This window comes from Danio rerio, chromosome 21 (assembly GCF_052040795.2).
Source record: "Danio rerio strain M-AB ecotype USA chromosome 21, GRCz13ab, whole genome shotgun sequence".
NCBI lineage: Eukaryota > Metazoa > Chordata > Actinopteri > Cypriniformes > Danionidae > Danio > Danio rerio.
The window spans coordinates 13,872,270-13,894,687 of record NC_141041.1 but is presented as its reverse complement, the minus strand read 5'-3'; the positions used below and the strand labels follow the sequence as shown (position 1 = coordinate 13,894,687).

Here is a 22,418-nt window from a genome sequence, read left to right as displayed (position 1 = left end):
CACACACACACAATGGCATATTTTTTATACAAAAACTAATTGTTAACTGTAATTTTTTTTTTTTTACCTTTAAGACATTATTGGACTTTTACATTTTAAATTTCTTTTCATATTGAAAATACGTCATTTTTTATATTTTCTTTTCACCAAATCAGTGACAACATTTATGAATTTGGCAATTAAATTATCTTTGGCCCCTCAAAAACAAAAATGTATTTATATTGAGGGCTTGGGAAGTCTTACACCATATGTTAAATCTCAAGTTAAAAAAAAATCTAGGAGTTATCTTTGATTCTGAGCTCTGTCTAGAAAAACAAATAAGCTTTGTCATTAAGATTAGCAACTGTCATCCAAGGATCATCACCAGACTTAAATCCATAATTTCCTTTCAAGATCTGGCAAAAGCATACATGCTTTTATGTTAATTTCTAAATAAGGCTTCCTGATAATTTTAGAAATAAAATTCAGTTCAAGATTTTACTTATTGTTTTTAAAGCACTAAATGGGCAAGCACCTTCTTATATTTCTGAACTTATTACCTTACACTACATTAAACTCCTCAGTCCCTTAGGTCGTCAAATTAAGTTTTAATACAATTTCCTTGGTCATGACTTGACTTGACGATGCATTTGCTGCATCACGTTTGTGGAGCCAGCTGCCACCTGATTCTGATTGCTTCTTCTCTCTCTATTTTTACGTCCAGACTTAAGACACATTTTTATTCTATTGCCTTCCCTGGCTTTTAATCTTTATAGATTAAATGCAGAGCTAGTGCTTCTTCCCATGCTGATAAACTTCCTGTGAATGGTTAATGTGACTTTTTTTTACTTTTTATGTGGTTCCTTTTACAGCATCAATGCTGTAATTTAATTATAATACAATCAGTTAAATAGACTTTGGCTTTTATTCAGTTGCTCAAGTGTAAAACGAAACAAAAAGCCATTTACACGCATGAGCCGTCAGGATCAGCAGGCTAGCGCAGAAGCTCCATTGAATATACTAGGGTAAAATAAATGTTTTCAAATTTTTGAATAATTTTTTAATTTAAAATACATTTTTAAGACATGGCGGGTGATAATGTAATTTAATGCAATGCTTCTTGTACAATCTGAGACCCACTTTATATCAGATCTCAATCAGTCAGTGGAGATCGCTGATTTTTAAAGAAAACAAACTTTAAACGCACCAATTTTGTAATGGCATGAAGTTCATCGGAAGCGCTTAACCAAGGTTAAAGACAAATTAAAAGTAATTTCGCATACACCCTATTGTGCATTGTAGTTGTCATACTATTATTCTTATTATTACTTTTAATGTTATTTTACTGTTTTAGAATGTGTGTTATGGTTTTGTTCAGGACTTTGGTCAGTGCCAAACAGAAGTAAAATGTGCTTTATAAATAAACTTTACTTACTTTACTAATTAAAGAGTTAAAATCCTCTAATTCTTATAAGTAACTTGATCTATTTGAGTAAACAAAGCAATTATAGCACAGTAAATCTCAATAAAGGAAGAGAACTCAAACCAACTGAGTACTGTAAAACCCAATAAGTTAAGGTAACCCAAAGCATTTGAAAAAAAAAACAATTGCTACAAAACATTTGAGTTAAAAAACCCAAAAACAAATAATCTATGAGTACTGTAAACTTGCTCCATTTGATTAAACGAAGCAATTTGAGCATAGTAAAACCCAATAAATGAAGAGAACTCAAACCAACTGAGTACAGTAAAACACAGTAGGTTAAGGCAACTAAAACTATTTGAGGAAACCTATTTGTAAAAAAAAAAAAAAAAAAAATCAATACGAGTACTGTGAACTTACTCCATTTATGTTGAAGTAATGAGATACATAATGAACTCATCACCTTTAACACTCTTTACACTCTTTATTATTATTATTATTATTATTCAAAGCATTTTCTCAAAATATGTGACACCAAAAATCATTGTGCTATCTGAAACACAGAAAAGGTTATGGCCAAATTTAGGATGCTTTCACACCTGCCTTATTTAGTTCGATTGAATCGCACTAGAGTTCGTTTTCCCTTTGGGTGCGGTTCGTTTGGGCAGGTGAGAATGCAGCAATCGTACTTGAGTGCGGACCAAATAAGCGTATCGAGACCTGCTTGAAGGTGGTCTCGGTACGCTTTCAAACGAACCCTGGAGCGGTTTGTTTTGTGGTGAGAATATGATCCGTACTAAAACAGGTCCAACCGCAAAAAGTACTGCACCTTTTGGACTAATTCAGCTGCCGTAGGCCGATGCGCTGTGCATTATGGGATATGGAGGAAAAATATTGTTGACAGCGCTTTACCAACAGAGAGAGAGAGAGGGGAACACATTGCCTGATGGATCATTGGTTATATTTTCGCAAGATGACCACGTCGCAGTTTAGCTAAATTAATTCACGCCTCCTGCTGAAGTGACGAGCGATGCATTAAAACCCTGTTTTCCAGCCGTGGCCACGCTTCATTCTCGAAATGTATATTTGTCTAAAGCAGGGATACAATCAGTCAGCGCAGTCGTCCCTCCAGAGTAAAAACGACATTTTGTGTCTGCCGGTTTTGTTTACCTGCGGGAGTTCATTGGCATTTTCCCGCACGTGAATTCTGGCCAATCAATAAGTAGTTTAGGAAATTTGTTCAACAACATCTGGCCAATGAGAGATGTGGATTTTGTCAGATGACTGCATTTTGGTTCATTTCAACTGGTTCAGAAAAATGCAACAATGTATCATTTATTGCCCTTGGTGTGGACCAAATGAAGCGAACTACAGATATGAAAGCACCCTAAGACTCCCAGAGTGAATGAAAACATCCCCAACAATACATAAAGATACATTTTTGTGTGAACTATCCCTTTAAACTCAAACAAAAAAAAGAGTTGAACATACTAAATCACAACTTTACAACATGAACTTTACAAGAGATCTTCAATTTACTAATAGTGCATAGTTCAAGTGTATAGAGTATACAGTGTGCAGTTCAAGACACAATTACAGTGGTTTATTTGTTAGTGCAGCACACTATAGCTAATTTTTCAGCTGTCTCGACATTCCATCAAACACCACAATTTCAAGTCCCGACACATTTATTATTTTTTTTTATGTTTTAGTGAAGGATTTTCACATTTTCAGGATCTTACATGAATCATTTAATATAGGCTCTTTGGGTTAAGGCAAGAATTGATTCATGAGGTGCTTTAAAAGGCCAAAACATGATTGGAAGTGAAACCTTGTAAATACTGTTTGGCCGATACACCTTGTTTCCTGCTCATTGCTGTGGTTTCAATGATTTGGTATGCGTGCTCAGTACGTTCGATGTCAAAAGGTATTCGCAGGCTTAAAGAACTGGATGGCTGTGCCCTTTCGAAGCTATGCTAATTTCCGTGGACACACAGAAGTGTTTACCGTGTGTAAGGGGAAAGGCGTGCAGCATATGGGGTGATTTTCACAGCTTGTTTGTGTCTTGTGTTTTCAGGCAAATCAGGCCGAGGAGGTGAAGGGTGCCAATCTACGATTCCATGATTGGAAATCTGGGCCAAAGTGGACAAGATACGAGAGCAGATGAACGAGGTACTGCTATTGAACAGTCATTTTTTTCCCTTTCCAGTCCGTGGACCTGATGTTTATGGGGCACATGCAATCCCATCTGACCTGAGGTGAATTTATCTCTCTTAACCTACAGCAGTCGAGATGGACGGTCCACGTGGTGACTTTAGTATATCCCTCTGAAAGCCTGTGTATGTGTGGGTGTACTCAAATATCACATTAGGAAATGTCAATCAGTTCATCAGCGGCTTTGTCTCTTCTCTGAGCTCCGCTTTCCCCCACTGACTTAATGGTAAAAGCAGAAAATCTGAAATGTCTGACTCGGTTGGCACAGCATCAGGGGGCAATCAGTCACTTTGTGTTACATCACGGATGGCAGGTCAAGTAGAACAGATCCAATAGCTTTACTGACTGCTGGCCGAAGTGGAGTTTCAGCCATCCTCCACCTTGCTAGAAACTGCTTAAATAAACAGTTGTACAGACAGTAATTTAGTCTGAATAATCAGCTCAGACTATCAAACATGGTTATAGGAAGAGTTTATTTTTAATATAGATTTTTTTTTATTAGACACACAAAAAATAATTTATTCACCAAGAAGTGGTCTCATTTTCTGTTGAACATAAAAGATATTCTGAACAAAAATAGTTAGTGAAGGTTATTCTATATCAGTGGTTCTCAAACTTTTTTCACCAAGTACCACCTTAGAAAAAAATCGTCTCTCCAAGTACCACCTTACGGCGCTATTTTTTAACCAGTATTAAAAAATAGCGTTGTAAGCCTAATTAAGCAGCTACAGGTGTGCACAGTTTTAAAACGATGCAGATTACTTCCTATTATTAAGAATATGTATTATTGTCAGTCACATTAAACATTTGAAATAGTCTGAACATAAACTGTGCTTGCAGATATATAAAAAAAAAAAGTTTTAGCTAAAATGTGCTTTTAAAAGTTCATTAAAAAAAATGGCGCTGTTCTTAAAAAGTAAAAAGAAAACTGCTGTACTTAAATCTAAAGTATTCATAGTAGCCTATTCATCAAAAGCTGGAAATGCTGCTTGGACCTTATAAATATAGGCTATATGTCATATTCCTACACTTTCAGACAAATCTTGAAATAAATGTTAAAATGTACATGACAGGGTTCATACAGGCACAGCCTAACGAAAATCTATTCCAGCACCTATTTTTTTTTTTCAAGACTGACATGCTATGTATTGAAGACCTGAAATGTATTCTCAGCAACCCATAAAACATTGCATAGGAATAGATACAAATAAAAACCATTAATAATAATATTTATTAATCATATATTAATAATATAATAAACCTGCACTAAATGCTTGTGAAATTTTTTTGGTACTCAAGTAAAAATACTATTACACTGCTAAAATAACAAAAATTTTAGTAAATAATACTAAAATTAGGTAAAAGTACAAATTACTCTTTTAAAAAGTACTAGTTGGTTACTTTTGAAAAAAAATCTGATTTTCATTATGAAATCACTTTAAGTGTAAACCTGATTTAATGGTTTGATTGCTTACATCCCAAAGCTACATGTATAATTTGCACTAACAAAGGAATTATAGTCAATTTTTCCTTTCATGACAATTAATCTTTTTCAATAGCACTGGTAAAACTACCAAATAATCTTTAAGGCCATAGAGACACTTTTTGCCCATTTTTAAAAATATATATATTTTAAGCTTTGAAAGGTTAAATTAAAGTATATGGTAAAAAGATTTAAATTTAGCCTTTTATTTACATATTTTACACTATTTTCTTTACAATATGGCAAATTTGTTTCTTAAATAGCTGTACATCACATGTAGATTTTATTTTACACTTGATCTTAATCTAAAATAGAAACGTAAAAAAAATACAAGTACACTGTCAGTAAAAATATAAAACAAATGACTTCATTTTACTTGAGGTATTTGAAATATGACAACACTATATTTATCAAAGCAGTGCTTTAAGAGCCTTATTGTAAAATGTGATAAATAAACAATAAGTAGGCTAACAATGGATTGCTTTGACCTGTAATGCTTTAGGACAGATCAGAATACAGCTAAATGTATAAATCACACAAATACCTCATCCAGAAACATTTCCAGCATAATTATTTTGTCGTAAAGGAATAAAAAATGTTCCACCTTTGCTAAAAGTACGTTTCACTTCACAACACAGCCAAATAAGAAGACCATTAGCATTGTCATCGATCATGTATCAATCTATTTCTAAATATTTGATAACTTTGTATACTTTTGACTAAATTTAGTTAAGGAGCAAAGATAAATAATGTCTACTTTAATAGTGGAAAGATCGCGATTGTATTCTATCTGAGCAAAGATAAATAATGTCTACTTTAATAGTGGAAAGATCGCGATTGTATTCTATCTGAGCAAAGATAAATAATGTCTACTTTAATAGTGGAAAGATCGCGATTGTATTCTATCTGAGCAAAGATAAATAATGTCTACTTTAATAGTGGAAAGATCGCGATTGTATTCTATCTGAGCACACACGCGATCATGAGAGCACTTGCAGTTCATTTGAAAAAAGCCTATTTAGGAGCTAGCATATCTGTTTTAGCGATTTGCGTACATGAATGCGCTCTCGTGTTAAAATAACGCACTCGCCGCATTTGCAGAAATGAGTAATTGCGCAATACCTCCATTCCCGCGCCGCCATTCAGAATGTATTTAGAGGAGTGACAGGTCAGAGGCGAGTCGACTGGCTGTCGGAGAGCGAAACGTGTATGAAGATCATCAAATAGGCAGGAAATATGTCCGCGGTTTAATTACTCTGCTAGACATCTCTATAGTGAAAACATCCGAGAAGCATTATTCCAACAAAACATTTGTTTTTAAGTTGTTTTTTCTGTCTCTGCAACACAGAAAGCCTTGTCCCGCCCTTACGTTTCGCGCAACTAGACAAGGTCGACTGTGAAAGGCCACTTTTCATGTCAGTCAAATCACGCTTCAGAATCAATTCTTAAACTTCGGAAACTGATTTTCAGCAGCTTATGACACAATGCACTAAAATAAACACTCTAAGCACAGCGTTGTGATCGTACGCTTCACAAAACAGCCAATGCTGATCACATCGATGTTATATTACGCATTAAAGGATTAAAAGTGTTAATTGTTTCTTTCATTATTCAGCGATTCCTCCGCGTACCACTAGGAAGAAGCCCGCGTACCACTAGTGGTACGCGTACCACAGTTTGAGAACCACTGTTCTATATTATTAAGTTTGATTCCAGATATATTTATATTTATATAAATTTATTTTATTATTAAGCTTATTCCAGAGTTCTCAGTGCTGGAGGGAGTTCCAGAGCCTTGGGCTCACAACACAGAAGGCATGGTCACCTTTAGTCTTAAGATGAGTTTTGGGAATAGCTAAAAGGTCTTTGCCAGAAGACCTCAAAGACTGGCTAAAGGAGTGACCATGTAAAATATCTTGCAAATAAGGGGGAGCTGACCATGCAGAGCTCTATATATGTAATTACCAGAATCTTTAAATTTACTCTTAATTTTAAAATGTATACCTAATTTTAAAAGCTAAAGGTAGCCAATGAAGAGTCTTAAACACAGGAGTAAAGTGCAACCTCCTACTTGTGTTTGTTAAAGCCTCATAGCTGCATTTTGCACAACTTGCAAATGGTCCATAGAAGATTTGTTCAGACAAATGTACAGAACATTAGAAACTTGTAACTATTGCCTTTCATAGAACGAAAAACAAATACTATGGAAGTCAGTGGTTACAGGTTTCCAAAACATTTCCAAATAACATATTTTGTGCTTGTAAAGTTGTGTATGGTTCCAAACTGGTGATTTAAAATTGCCTTGGAAAACTGAATGCTAAATGTAAAAAAAATAAAACTACCTGTGCAATCCTGCCTGCCTGCCTGCCTGCCTATCTTTCTTTCTGTCTGTCTATCTATCCATCTATCATATGCATATTTCTATAACCTCTTATCATTTAAAAACTTTATGCATTCATTTATACTATAATTTAGTAATTATAGTGGCTGTAACAATATCTTTCAATGTCAAGAAACTGAAATAAGTAGTAAAAAATGTATTATTTGAACTATGTACTCAATATACAGTATATGTATAAACATTACATACAAAAGCAGTTTCTTCAGCAATTTAAAGCTCCCCTTCATTGACTTCTATTCAAACAGAACAGCCTCTTGTCGTCAATCTAATTCCTTTTAAAGTTAACCTTCAAGTCTTCCATTGGGAAGAGGCTCTAGATCGAGACCATGTGAACAGCAGATTAGTACTAAAAACAAAAAAGTTTTTTTTTTTTTTTTTTTGTCAAACACAGACAAATGTCCACATAAAGCAGCAACTTTCCGATCTCCCTCATGAAGCTAATATGAAAGTAACTGAAACTGCAATTCATCAAGTTCCACTAGGCCTGAATCCATAGAGCAAAATTCTATTGTACCCACGTTTAAAATGGCCAACTTTATAGCAGAAAAATGTGTTGACAGCCTGGTACAAAAAGCGATTTTGGTGTATATAGCTAATATTACCCTTCATAACAACTCATCTGTTTCATTTCTATTAAGTTATATTAAGTCTGCATAATTAAGGGCATGGGCACTTGAGCGACAGCTAGGTCTCGCTGCTCGCTGTCTTGTCACCTCAGCTAATTCCGGCAGATTAACCAATGAACTCAGCATATACATCATATATATATATATATATATATATATATATATATATATATATATATATATATATATATATATATATATATATATATATATATATATATATATATATTATTTTTATTTATTTATTTATTTATTTTTTTTGGCTTAACACAGTCAATTGCCTTTTGGAATTATTTCCTACAGTTATCAAATAAAATGGAATGCTGTGCACTTAATTGTGCTCACAAACCATTCAAGTGGTCTCCATTTCCCCAGATGAGTGAAATGATATAATGACCATATATATAAATGTATTTGTATTTTAATGATAATTTATGATTTATAATTTTCTTTAGAACTTGAATGCACTCCAGAATCTGACATATTGATTAGCTGTGAGCAAAAAAAAAAAAAAAAGTCATTGAAATGTTGTCACATAGCAATATGCCTGGATTTTACAAATAGCTTTGGGTTTACTAACTAGCATTTTCCTCTTGTTGAAAAACGTCATAAAAACAATCTTTAGTGGCTCAATGATTTACAACAGTATTTTTAAAAGACTAAACACTTTATTGATATAGTGTACAGTCAAGCACAAGTGGTCAGAACACAAACGAGTCACAGGTAATGAAGTATTAAGCATTTCTTCCAAACAAAAGCGCGTATAAGCAAAATGCTAGAAAGCATCTGTAGCTTCGCTCATGCTCAGCCTCTTTGCCCTTATTTGGTAACCCTCAGTCGGCACAATGATGCGCAAACAAAATAGCGACGGTTGGCCATGCCTACTTGAAGCTTCTTTTGCGCTCTTCAGAAACCTATGGGTGACATCATGGATACTAAGTCCATATCTTTTACAGTCTATGGTTCATTTACATTTGCAAGAATAAAAACTGTAATATTTATGCCAGGCCAGTAGTGGCAACATCTCTGTAATAAAACACTACACACCTTTGCACATTCATTCCTGTAGTTTACTATTGGTGACAGTTTTCGAATACTGAACTTTTAAATCTAATTTAAAGGTTTTTTCAAGCCCTAAAAGTTGCTGTTATGTAAATGCATGGCCCAGGGCACGTCATGTAAACATACTTCAGTCTTTAAGGTCGCAAAAATGTTTTCCTTGGTAACCAAAAGCATGGCATGGATTCTGACCATATATATTAAACAGTGAAAACCCCCTAAAACAATTTTTCTGTTTTGAACAGTTCAGAATAAAACTCTAAATCCTCCCTTGTAGGTACCCAACAAAACATTCTGCCATATTTTTTGTATGTATCACTTTGTCATATGTCTGTTATGAGGACGCTGTTAAAACAGATGCCCCCTTTTTTTTCTTTTTTCTAGCTCTCCATAGACCAAATATCCTGGTCTGAGGATTTTATTGTGAAATGCCTTGATTGAATTGGTCTGTAGTTCATACACTATAAACCCTGTAAACATCTTTACAGGTCTGCACTGTCAGCATGTGGCCAAAATTAAGTTGTAATACCATTGCATCAACTCATAACCTGTTGTGGTAGCTGGGAGATTTGCGGTAAAGTCGGATGTTATTTAAAATATTTTTTGTATGTTCTGCCAAGGCATTAAAACGACTCAAATATGAAATAAAACAATCTTATCAGTCTGTTATTAAATTACTGTAATGGCTTTTTTATTGAATAGCTTGAAATAGTGTTTATTTAGTGTTTATTCAACTATTATTAATATTATTGTTTGATATATTTTTTATTATTTATGTTTTTATTATGGCATCACAGTGGTGCAGTGTATAACACAATCGCCTCACAAAAAGAAGGTTACTGGTTCGAGCCCTGGCTGGGTCAGTTGGCATTTCTGTGTGGAGTTTGCATGTTCTCTCCGTGGGCACATGGGTTTCCTCTGGGTCCTCCGGTTTTCCCCACAGTACAAAGACATGTGCTATAGGTGAACTGAAAAAGCTAAATTGGCTATAGTGTATGTTTGTGAATGCAAGAGTGTATGGGTGTTGTCGAGTGTTGGGTTGTGGCTGCAAGGGCGGTTCATTCCGCTGTGGTGACTTCTGATTAATAAAGGGACTAAGCCGAAAAGAAAATGAATTAATGATTTTCGTGAAGCTGAATGCTGCCGTTCTATAGGTACACAGCATTTGCTTTCTGCATCTCAATAAATTGTTCCACATCATCATAAATAGATTTCATCTCACAGATTTGCATAAGGTCAAGGCTGCAGATGATGAACTGACCAGAATGCATTGCAAACAATCTTGATTGACAGCCAGCTCCTTGTTGAGTTCACTGCCTGGCACCACAAAGACTTGTAATCATCCGACCTCTCACCTCTCCCTTCTTCTGATGTTTCTGGTAATGAGAATGCATTTTAATGTTGGCATCAAACCTATCAAGCAATAGTTGCAAATATGCTCCGTTCTGCATAATGCAGAATTCTCTCCGTCGCCACCTCCCGAGTCGTCTCAGATGGTTCATTGTTGCAGCAGCAACACAATGGCGGAAATATGAGTGTCATAAATAAAGGCTGACGAGTCAAAGCTTGGATTGTCGTCTAGCGTGACAAAAGGGTATTATTCTGTTGCGGAGGCTGGGAAAAAAGTGGAATTATCTGGACCAGGGAAAGAGCTTCTCCGGCCATAAGACTCGCATCCAAGTCTGGTTTTGCAGATAGACTTGTTCCAGCTCATGGCCTGACTGTGCTGAGCATGAAAACAGATGGAGGAATGGAAGAGGTAGAGATAGAGGCCGCAGGGGGAGAGAGAGCGAGATATGACAGGAGCAGTGTGTCCATAAAGGAGAGAGAGGGAGCAGACCACTTTGGGCGGTTGGAAAATGTGTGTTTGCTGATGTGAACCCTTGCTGGAGGGCCACGCTCTTCAAAGCGACATAACATTTAACGTCATTTGGCACCAATCATGCGTAGACTGCATTATTGGGTTCCTTTCTCTCTCTCAGGCATTCACGAGGTGAGAAGAGGCTTGTTAAACAACGAAGAAGCTGGAATTCCATCAGCATTAGACTTTAAAGAGCGTTTTAAAATCACATGTTTGCAACAAAAGCCTCATCGAGTGTTTACAAGCACTCTGGAAAACACAAAAGTCATGCTTTAAAGAGTTGTCATTGAGCCCGGCAGCATCCCTCTAGAGAGCCCTTGGCATTAGGCCTGTCTTTCCCAAATGGCTTTCCAAACACATCTTAGTACCTGGTCAGAATCTGACTGGACCTTTAGATCTGTGGATTTTGATACCGATGGAAGTCCTAACTGGCTGCAGGCCTGCCTCTAATGGTCACTGGCAACTCGTTCGTGTAGATCTGTCCAACCCTGTTTCTGAGCTTCAAGAAATTTCTCAGTAAATTACCATAAATTACTATTGAAAAGGCCAGCATATGTTGTGTTTTATGCTGCCTTCTTGTGTTATTGAAATCATAAATACACGTTTCCTAGTTGGAAATGGGACAGGAATGGATTCCTGACTTGGAGATCATTTTTATATTTTCTGAGTAAGGTGGTTCAGGTTAGGTGAGTGAAGTTTATTTGCAAAGCTCGTACATTTCCGCTTCTACTCCCTCCACCATGATAAGGATTTTGACCATTGTTTTGCCTGGTAAGCAGAAGCAAACATGTTTCTAAGGCTTCTCTTTGGGACAGAGAAGCGAGATTTACCTTCACAGCTCTTACTAATTGACTTCTATTTCTGGTTTTCCTAAACCTCACCCCTATCAAGGTTATGACAGCAGTGGTTGTTTTAGCCCCACTCCAAACTTGGAGTCACCAGTGCTCCTTTTGAGGTAAAGGGAGTCAAATTTACCTTTGCAGTTCTAAGTTCACTTTAATTACTATAACTTCCATCCGGGTCATGGCACCAGTGGTAATATACCTGGTTCTAACTCCCTAATCTAAGCAGAATTTGGGCTGGCATTTCTATTATGAGAGATGGACATTAAAAAGAGCTAAGTAGCTCTTAAGGGTGCAGTAGGTGATTGTCTTCAGAAACATTTTTTTTGCTGTGCTGGTTGAAAGTCTCTTCACAGTCCAATAGTTATGATTACAGTAAATGATCTAAATATGTTTATATGTATTTTTATATTCTGGGTAAAGCATAAAACTAAAAATTTTTCATCCAATTAAATAGAGTTGAACCCTTATTTCCCCCCTGGAATTCCGATAAGCTGGTCAGACTGTCTTTCAGCAAATGTCGATTCTGACTTCTGCGCATGTGTTCCCGCAGATCCTCCATTAGCGCGGGCCCGTCTGCATCACCAACGCATGCGCGACGCTCGCAGATGCCCAGTCGGAGCCGGAGGCGCCGAAGGACAGCAGAGCTCGGGCCGATTACTGTAAATCCAGGCGCGGGTAAAATTCGCTCTTAAAGCGGCCGCGCGGTCACAAGACAGACCGGGAGAAATCAAATGCTGAATTAAAACTTTTAAATACCTGAATCAATATTGGAGTTACTTTAGTACGCTGGAGGAAGGACGACACCATGGCTGAAGTATTACTGTTAGACAGGTAATGTTCTGTTTTGAAACTATTTTATGTTAGATTGTGTTGTGTTGACTTATATGCACAGACGTGTTGTTCAGCCACTGAAATCTCCTGTTGAAAAATTTATGTGATTATTTTCAGTTTCATAAGGTTCTTTGACAGCATCTATAATGTAGATTTATATTTAGTTTAACAACACCAGTAAATGGCACTTTTCCGCCTAACCTGCTTTATTGAGCTTGCTTTAAGTTGCTTTTATATTCACATTGGGTTATTTTTGAACAATGATAGCCTTCCTATACTGTTTACCATGTTACTCTGAATATTCGCTCTGAAATAGCATGTAAGTGTGGCTAAGTAATAAATGTAATTCCTGCATGGCGCTGGCACTAACTAACTGGCGAATGACATGAACTAGTGGGTTGTCTGTCGGCTGTTGTGATGCGGTGCGCGCGCTCGCGATTTCAGGGGGTGTGGCTTTGAATCACAGTCCCTCCCCGCCATCCAAAGATAATGTGCTAAGCGGTTAGCTTTTTGGCAGATCACCTACTGCACCTTTAATAGCTGACTTCCATTACACCAATATTCATAAACTTCTTTCCCATCTGGGTCACAGCACCAATGTAACCCCTCCATCACTTCTACCACTCTTCTACCACTGGCCTCCATTACATATATTTATGTATGTAAGAACCCATTTGATGTATATTGTATACATTATGCTGTGGAAAAAAAAAAACATTCATTGACTGAATTGTTGGAATTGTCAGCAAGACCACTATACCCATAGAGATTATCACTAGCAGAAACTGAATGTAATTCAATTTGTTTAATCTACTTAGACTTTATTAAGATTTCCCAAAGAAACACAAAAGTATAAGTGAAACTATCATTATGGGTCCTATTTTTTTTTAGCAAAAAGCCCGGACAATTATGATTTCGAAAGTAATTACAGCTTCTTTGGCCAACTAGGTTCGAGAAAACTTCTTGTATCTCCAGTATGTGCTGTGAAAGTTCTCTCTTGTAAGTCGTCGGTTCTTTATTCTTTTGAAGGGAGGATGCACTTCACATCTGTGCATCTTATTTTTATCCAGCGAAACTGAGATCCGCAATTATTTGTATGCACGTACGCCTGTCACAAACAAGCGAGTAGCCAGGGGAGAAAGCCAAGAGTGATGTGTGTAACAGCAAATTGATCCTATCTGAAAGGGCTCAGAGAACCTTAACAGAGATCAAAGCTGACACTAAGGCGCTCAGACTGCCAACTGGAAAAGGAGGGGTGATAAAAGAGAGAGAGAGAGGGATGAAAAACTGGGAGTATCTCATCTTGTCTAATTACACATTTCAGACAGCTCATGACCAATTATCCTCCCCTTAGTAGCATCTGCCCTTCTCAATGACCGCCGAGCTGCAGTATGGTAAAAAAGATGCTCCTGAGTTCATGTTTTCCTCTGCGCTCATAAAGGAAGTGTTAGCCATGCTGGGAGGACATCAGCTTTTTGTTTTTTTTTTTGTTTTGTTTTTTTTTTTCTTTCCCAGCTTAAAGCTTGGGGTTTTTTCACCCTCTCAGGTCTGAAGTGCCACAGAGAGGTTCCTTTTTTTAATGCTGACTTTCTTTAAGGTGACAGCAGCATTAAATCTGTGGTGGCTTGTTAGCTGTGAGGCAAAATGCAGACCCTTTCCACCATCTCTGTGTTTCAAAGAGCCCTCTAAACCTGGGCTTTTTTCAAAACGATTCTCCCCCCGGGCAGCTTTTTGAAGGCCTGATACACACTGTCTTGGCATCCCATAAAGCTTTTTTACACAGCAGGTAATGTCACAAGGTCACCTCCAGAGGGGGTCGGAGAGGATGTGTGGCCTGTCCTTGCCTGAGGCCACCTGTGGGCCGCTCTCGGGATGCTGGAAGCTGCGGTTGTTCCTGGGCCTCTGCTCTACCCATTAAGGTTTGGAGCTGAATTTCAAACCATGCAGGTGGCACACTGCTATTCTATTAAGGTACCTCATATTTGCTCTGAGCATTTTGAGAGAGTGCCCAGAGCTAAAATATAATTCATGAAACACCCGACTTTGTTCCCAACCCTCTTGGGATGGTGGGTGGATGAATAAAAAGTGTAAACATTGCTGAATTATGACTCAAAAGATAAACACTGAGCTGCCTGGCCTTGTTGTGCCAGTGTGAACAGCTTCATTTGAATTTTGTTGCAGGAAAATGTTTGTTTTTAAAAACTATACCAACTTAATCAACCCGATCTCATGAAATAGTTTACATATTTTCAGAAAAGTGGATAATTCATAGAGTATGTATTTATACTATTCCATTAATTGAAAAATATTCAATATTTTAAAAGAGGCCTGTCCACAAAACCCACCCCTAAACTTACTCCTCATTGGGGGACGATCAAATCATGCTAAAATGTATGAATCAGATTGCACAAATGGATAAGAATTAGCGACTAAATCAAGAAAGTTACAAACTGCCATGAAATTGCATTAAATGTATAGGAATTTTAAGAAATTGTGGCAGCACTTGGAGGAAAAGTTTATGGAGGGCAGCTAGTGAATCATTGTTCAGATAAATCTCACTCCTCTGACCTCTTAGGAGGCTTTAGAGGCCTCCTTGTTAGAGCAACCGACTCCCATACAAAAAAATCACCAGTTCATTCCCAGTTCAGATCGAGTTGGGTGCAGTAAGACCGGTGGGTTAAATGTGGGGGCTCGACCGAGATGGTAGTGAGGCTTAGGGGGATGAGCGTAACCGAGGCCAGTCAGCGAAGGGTTGTGCAGGTAAACCTCACTCCTCTGACTTTGAAAGGTGCTCTAGTGACAGACGCTAGAAACCATGGTCTTTAGCCTCCTTGTTAGAGCAATCGACTCCCATACGAAGAATCGGCAGGTGGATCCCAGCTTATATTGGGTTAAGTGCAGTAGGACTGGTTGTTTACATGTGGGGGCTCGTCCGGGAGGGGAGTTAGGTTTAGGGGGTAAGTGTAACGGAGGCCAGCTAGCGAAGAGTTGTGCAGGTAAACCTCACTCCTTGTACCTCTAAAGGTGCTCTAGCAACAGCATGGTCTTTAACCTCCTTGATAGAGCAATCAACTATCATACAAAGAATCACCAGGTCGATCCTAGCTTAGATCGAGTTGGGTGCAGTAGGACCGATGGGTTACATGTAGGGGCTCGTTTGGAATGGGAGTGGGATTTAGGGGGTGAGTGTAACAGAGGCCAGCAAATGAAGGGTTGTGTTGGTAAACCTCACTCCTCTGACCTTTAAAGGTACTCTAGCGACAGTCGCTCGAGGCCATGGTCTTTAGCCACCTTGTTAGAGCAATCAACTCCCATACAAAGAATCACTAGGTCGATCCCAGCTTAGATCGGTTTGGGTGCTGTTGGAATTCTTAATCAATTCCATGCGTGTTCAAGAAAAAAGGTCAGGAGAGGTTTTTCTTCAATGTCAAAAATCGTAACAATTTATTGGATACAAATGAATAATTTGATTCACAGAATTATTTTATCCTCAATGCAATGCAAAAGTTACATTAAGGAGGTGCTCAACCACTTTCTTTTCCTGACTTGAACTTATATAGGCAGCTTATATTAACAGGTGGAGTTTAGTGGAATTCGTCATTTGTCACTCATTGTTCAGTCCTCCATTGGCCGCACCCCAGACATAAGTCCTCTTTTTTTCTACAAATTTTCTGCACAACAAAAAAAAGCATAAAACTTTCTGTCCTCTGTGTTCAGTTTTAACACTTTTCTTCAGACAGGAAGTTTCTGCAGAGCTGAATTTAATTTTGGACCAGCATTCATCTACCTCTGCAAAAATGCTAATTAGTATGCACAGCATCTCACACACCACAGTAGAAGTTCAGTTAATATATGACCCCTACATAACCTATACAAATAATTGTTTGATTCAAAGAAAAAGAGACAAAAATAATAAAAAAATGATTCCTATTTTCTAACAGTGCAGTAAGATTGGTGGGTTACATGTTGGGGCTCGTCCGGGACAGGAATGAGGTTTAAGGGAGTGAGTCTGGTAAACCTCACTCCTCTGACTTCTAAAGGTGCTCTAGCGACAGACGCTAAAGGTTATGGTCTTTAGCCTCTTTGCTAGAGCACCCGACTCTCACACAAAGAATTGCCAGTTTGATCCCAGCTTAGATCGGGCTGGGTGCAGTAGACATTACTACAAAACTACAACGTACAATAGTCAACATTTAAAGTGTATAAATAAAAAAATATATAAATTGTCCTGAAACAAGCATGGGTGTTGTCCAATAGTTTTATTTTATAAACAATTTTTGATCCACTTCAAAAGTTGAGTAATGTAGTTATGACACGTTGGAGATAATGAAGGAATCTTTAAAGTAACCAATAATTTGCTATTTTTATGTCACTGACTTTGTATTTTAGTGTAATAATGTAATAATAAATAACCTAATTACTGTTTTTAATAGTAAATTAAGAAGTGGTCAATGGGGGTGACATGGTGCCTTACAGCAAGAAGGTCGCTGGTTTGAGTCCCGGCTTTGTCATTTGGCATTTCTGTGTAGAGTTTGCATGTTCTCCCCATGTTTATGTGGGTTTCCTCCTAGTGCTCCAGTTTCCACCACAGACCAAAGACATGTGTTATAGTTGAATTGAATAAAACTAAATACCTAAACTAAATAACCGCTGTGGTGACCCCTGATAAATAAAGGGACTAAGTCAAAGGAATATGAATGAATGAATAAAATGGTCAATTAATTTCTGTTAGAAATAGTAATATAAATTTTGTAATTTATCCTACAATGAGAACTTTTTTACAAGACATTTTACACTGGTATGCTTCCATATTTTTCACCATTTTGTTTTTATATTTTATATTTGACAGCTAGTTGATGTCAGGAAATCATGTGGGAAAATGTTCTACTGTTAGATGTGTAAAACACAGGGTTAAATCTACTTTAAAGTAGTGTGTTTTGCTGTTTCCTGTGTTCTTGCACCCGCTGTGTTGACCTCCCTCTACAGTTTTCCAGTTCCAAAAAAACTCTGAAACATGCGCTGCATCTAAATTATTTGGACAAATGTATTCAGTTTTTTCCTTGGCGTCAGCAAAAGCGTTCCAGAAGGCTCAGATTAGGGCGTTAGGCCGAGGCTTAGCCCTGGAGCTGTGGATGCTCTCATAAGTTTAGATAAACTGAAGGCTGGATCTGCTGGCTTCAGTAGGAGAGATCAGCCAGATGCACGAGAGTGTCTGTCCATCAAAAAGCAGACCTTTCCCACACAGCGACAGGCTCTAGTGAACCAGACAATTGCAATGTAGCCATGTGAGAATAGGGCAAGATGGAGTCACAATCAGCCACTGAAGTTGCTCCAGAAAGCACCATGCCTCTGCTTGAAACGTAGAAGATCTCTAACAACCAGCCAGTCAGAAAGAAACGACTTTGCATTACAGCATACACCCACTCGCGGCGCCTACCATCACTCAAGGTCGAAGAGGGGAGGGAATCAGGGTGCAAATAACCATCTTTATAGCGGACAGACCCGTACGTATCTGAGTGCAAATGATTATTAGTGTAGAGCCGTTTTTAGGAACGCTTCAGGATATGTTGACTTACTACATCCCCGACTGGTGCTACAATGTTTTTTCTTCTTTTTTTTCCCAGATTAGAAAACTGCTCATGAAGCATTTTTTGGAAATTCTCTTCTTTTCTTTTTCCGTGGCATCCTTTACTTATCTTTACTTACAGATAACGTTACTTATCTTCTCAGGCTCTGTGTCAGCTCTTTGGTCCGTCAGCATCTTTACGTTCATATAATCTGCTGCACTGTATAGCAGGCTTCAGCCCTTTAGCTGTGTTATTAAACCTCTGTCCTTCAGGGTGGAGGGAATGAAGTGCTTGTTTGATGGAGCGTTGGAGAATCGGACCCCTCCTTCCACTTCTTGTAGATGTGCCGAGGGTAAAAGGTTGGCTGACATGGGCTTGCACGTGTGATGCATCTCCCGGAGCTCTCGCTGGGTCAGCATGTAGCTTAAACCACCGAGCAAGCTTGTGGTTACGTTGCACTTGCAGCCCAGCCTGACAGGGATTTCACTTACTGCAAGGTTCCTGCTCAGGCTGATAGAAAGTATGTGACTTTTGACCACAAAACCAGTCTTAAGTTTCAAGAACAACCCATGTATTTTCTGAGTTGAAATGATTGATTTAGATTTAATGTCTAAAATCTTTAGAGTACTGAATAAAGATCTTGATCTATGCAGACATTTTGAAAGTTTCCTAACATACATGTATCAAAATTACATTTATTAGTAATAATATACAGTATGCATTTCTAACTAATTCTTTTTTGTACCCCTACTGTATCCCCTTACCCTTGGCCCTTAAAACAGAGTGTGAAGGCTTCAAAATTGACCCCTGATCACACCAGACGCGGAACGCACAAATCAATCATGCTATTTGTGGGTAAATAAACATGTGAACATTTTCTTCATTCACGCGTCAAATCCACTTCATTTGCGCATCAAATTCACATCACAAAACACCCAGATTCATGTCATGGGCATATGTCTGCCTGGAGACTCTAGCTTCATTGCTACATGGCTAACATGGATTTTATTGAGAGAATAGTTGTCCTTATGTACTTTGGAAAGGTTGATAAACAGTGTCGATTCGCTTGGAGTCCAATAGATTCTTTCAGATGTACACCTCATCAACACCTCCAGGAACTTTACTGGCTAATGGAAGCTTTTAGCGGTGCTTCCAGTTTGATGAACTGGTGTCGGCAAGAGGATTTTCCCTCGGTACACCAACAAAAGATGGTACATCATGATCACGACCCTTCCAAGAGAAAGCTCTTGATTGGCTAACATGGCTCGAATATCTGCTGAAGTTTAGATTTTCCAACTCATGAGATTTGCGCGATACGCGTGGTAAGCTACTCAATTGCCCAAAATGCTTAACTTGATCCGTTTCAATTGCCTCATTTGCTGCTGGATTTTTGTATGCCTAGGTTTTGAGTGTGGTGCTGAAAAATCTGTTTCTAGCCCGATTCCTTCAGGCTAAACAGAATTTGGACACTTCTACCCTTTCACATGAATGTGGAAAATGAGGGGTAGGGGTAAGAGGAAGGGCTAAGACGTAGAATTATGATTGGGCCTTGGTTGATTTTTCTCAATATTTGTGTTTTTTTTGTTTGTTTTGTTTTTTACTCTCAATGTCGAGCTTTTTAAATAGTTGTATCTTTGCCAAATATTGTCTAATTGTTATGAACTATACATAAATGGAAAGTTGAATTACATTATTTCAGCATTCAGTTGGTTCTCAATAAAAAAAAACGTCCTTTTGGCTTGTTTTGTGGTTTCAATGTTTACTTTCATTGAGACCCACATACAATCAAAAACATTAGTAAAGGCTCATGTGGTCAAATGCATTTACCCTTCTGACCTAACACTTGATCATTATGGGATGTGTTTAAAAGCATGCAGCAACAAGCTGTTTATGCTTTGCTGAGTTGTGCCAGATCCCATGGATTACAATTGGTAGTTGGCATCTGTATCTGTTTTAATTTGATTGCATTCAGTAGTACTAGTCATTATACTGTGCACATCTATGAAAGCGATGTAGAGCATAACGAATTAAGAGGGAGACAAAATCGGTGACATAATTTAGCACAGGTGGACATAGAAGATACCTCTGAACACATTAAAGTCCGCATGAACCAGAAGCTGCATCCTTTTTTCCATATTGTGAGTTCCTAGAGTAACGGATTATTAAATGAGAAAACAGTGGCCGTGGATTGTTTTTTTTCTTTTGCAAGCTGAAGCTGAGGAAAGGGTTTTGACTGAGATATTCCACCTTAACAGACACCACCTCCTCACTATTTATGTTTGTTGTCAAAACTGAAGTTGAAGGGGTGTGGTTAAGTACGTTACCAAAATCATGTGATTTAGTTGTGATTTCATTTTCATACATGCATCTTGGTATTGCATGCATCTCTTGGAATGCATGCTAATACCAGGAATATACTGTACATAACCAATGGTTACTACACATTTAACCAAGAGATTATGCTACCCAGGGTGGCACTGACCAATCTAAAATCGACATTTGATCCATACAAACAACAGAGAGCTTCTTGTATGGAACGGAATCCTGAAATATTATAAAATGTCAAGAATAAGAAGTAATAAGATTATGATTGATGAGCTCTAATCTTCAAGTTGTGGGCTTTTATTCGATGGTGAATAGTAAATGCAAAAGCTGCTGGTAAATCCAATCCAAGCACAGTCACTTTTTAAAGCAGTCTATGTTTGGGTAATATCTTCTGTATCCACTTTACATAGCTGAGGTCCAGTTTTAGGCTGAAATGTTTAATATTTAAAAATAAAGTTTCCATCATCATTAGCTATGTTTTTTATCCACCTATATTTTTGCACAATTTGAAATATTGCATCAAAAAATTGCTTAATGAAAACACAAATACATTTTGAATGTGCATAAAAACTTATGCTCACAACTGAATAGGAAAAAAATTAGATCCAATAAGAAATCAATGCACTGCAAAAAAAAGTTTTTCTTACTTAGATTTTTTTTGTCTTGTTTTTAGTCCAAATTTCTACAAATTCTACAAATTCTTAAATCAAGCAAAATAATAGTGTTTTTTGATATGTGATTATTTTGCTTACCCCATTGGCAGATTATTTAGCTTGATTTAAGGAAAAACTCGCTTCATTTTGGCATATTACTTCTTAAAACAAGACAATATGTTTTGCTTGTCTAGAAAATGCTTCTTGATTTTAGAATTTTTATATATTTGGACTAGAAACAAGACAAAATCTAAGCAAGAAAAGCATTTTTTTTTTTTTTTTTTTTTTGCAGTGTGGAAACACATTTACTGAATAAAAAGTCAGTAAAAGTCACATGATTTTGCATTAACAGATCATGAAATAACAAAATGATGTGTGATGGAACTGCATTAATGGTCAAACCAGAGGACCGACCACATTGTAAAACATCAGAAATGTTGTTTTGATCATTTTTAAATCCCTTAGCTAAAGTCCTTCATCAAAGTGGTTCAGTATTATTACCTCACAAAAGAGTGATCTCACGCCTCCAAAAGCCACTTCACGTTCATTGCGTTTTTTCTTCATCTTCTAAGATGAAAGTAATTTATTTAGTAAGAAAAAAATGGGACACATTGTCTTCTCCAACAGCTAATTCCTTGTATATATTAACTGCCATATTATCATGACGTATTTATCATATTAAATTTAGTTTAAGACATGTGGGACCTGATGCCCCAGTATAGTGACAGGGATAATATACTGTACCTTAACTGAGGTCATGACTCTCTGTGGTCCGAGTAGAAGTGTGACCATGGTGTGCCAAATTTACATGATTGGGTTTTAATTATGCTGGTTAACATTACACATTTATATTTTCAGTTTAGGCATAATTATTTTGTTTATAATTAAAATTTCAGCCAAAACCCAATATGCTGTTTTTGATCAAAAGTGGCATCCCTTTATTGTCTCTTGAATTGCAAAATAATGCACTTAAATTTGAGAGTAGGCACCAAGGTCCACTGAGTTTTCCCCCATTGTCTACTCACTGCAAACTTTTTGGCTTCAACACTGGTGCTTGCCTGTAATAACCCACCAAAACAATCATTCAGTCCAGGGCCAAAAAATGTCTTGCTGAAATATTTAACTCTGCCCTCCTTGAGACTTCTGTTTCA

At 37.4% G+C, this 22,418-nt stretch overlaps 1 protein-coding gene across 5 annotated transcripts in view; it reads left to right on the top strand.

The window, feature by feature from the left end:
* LOC141379815 (uncharacterized) overlaps window positions 1-22,418 on the top strand; it is a 461,403-nt gene that overhangs the window by 344,962 nt on the left and 94,023 nt on the right. For all 5 annotated transcript variants that reach the window (XM_087300928.1, XM_087300929.1, XM_087300927.1 and 2 more), the window contains one exon: window positions 3,480-3,574. The gene's annotated coding sequence lies outside the window, so the exon portion shown is untranslated. The remainder of the gene's footprint in view (window positions 1-3,479; window positions 3,575-22,418) is intronic.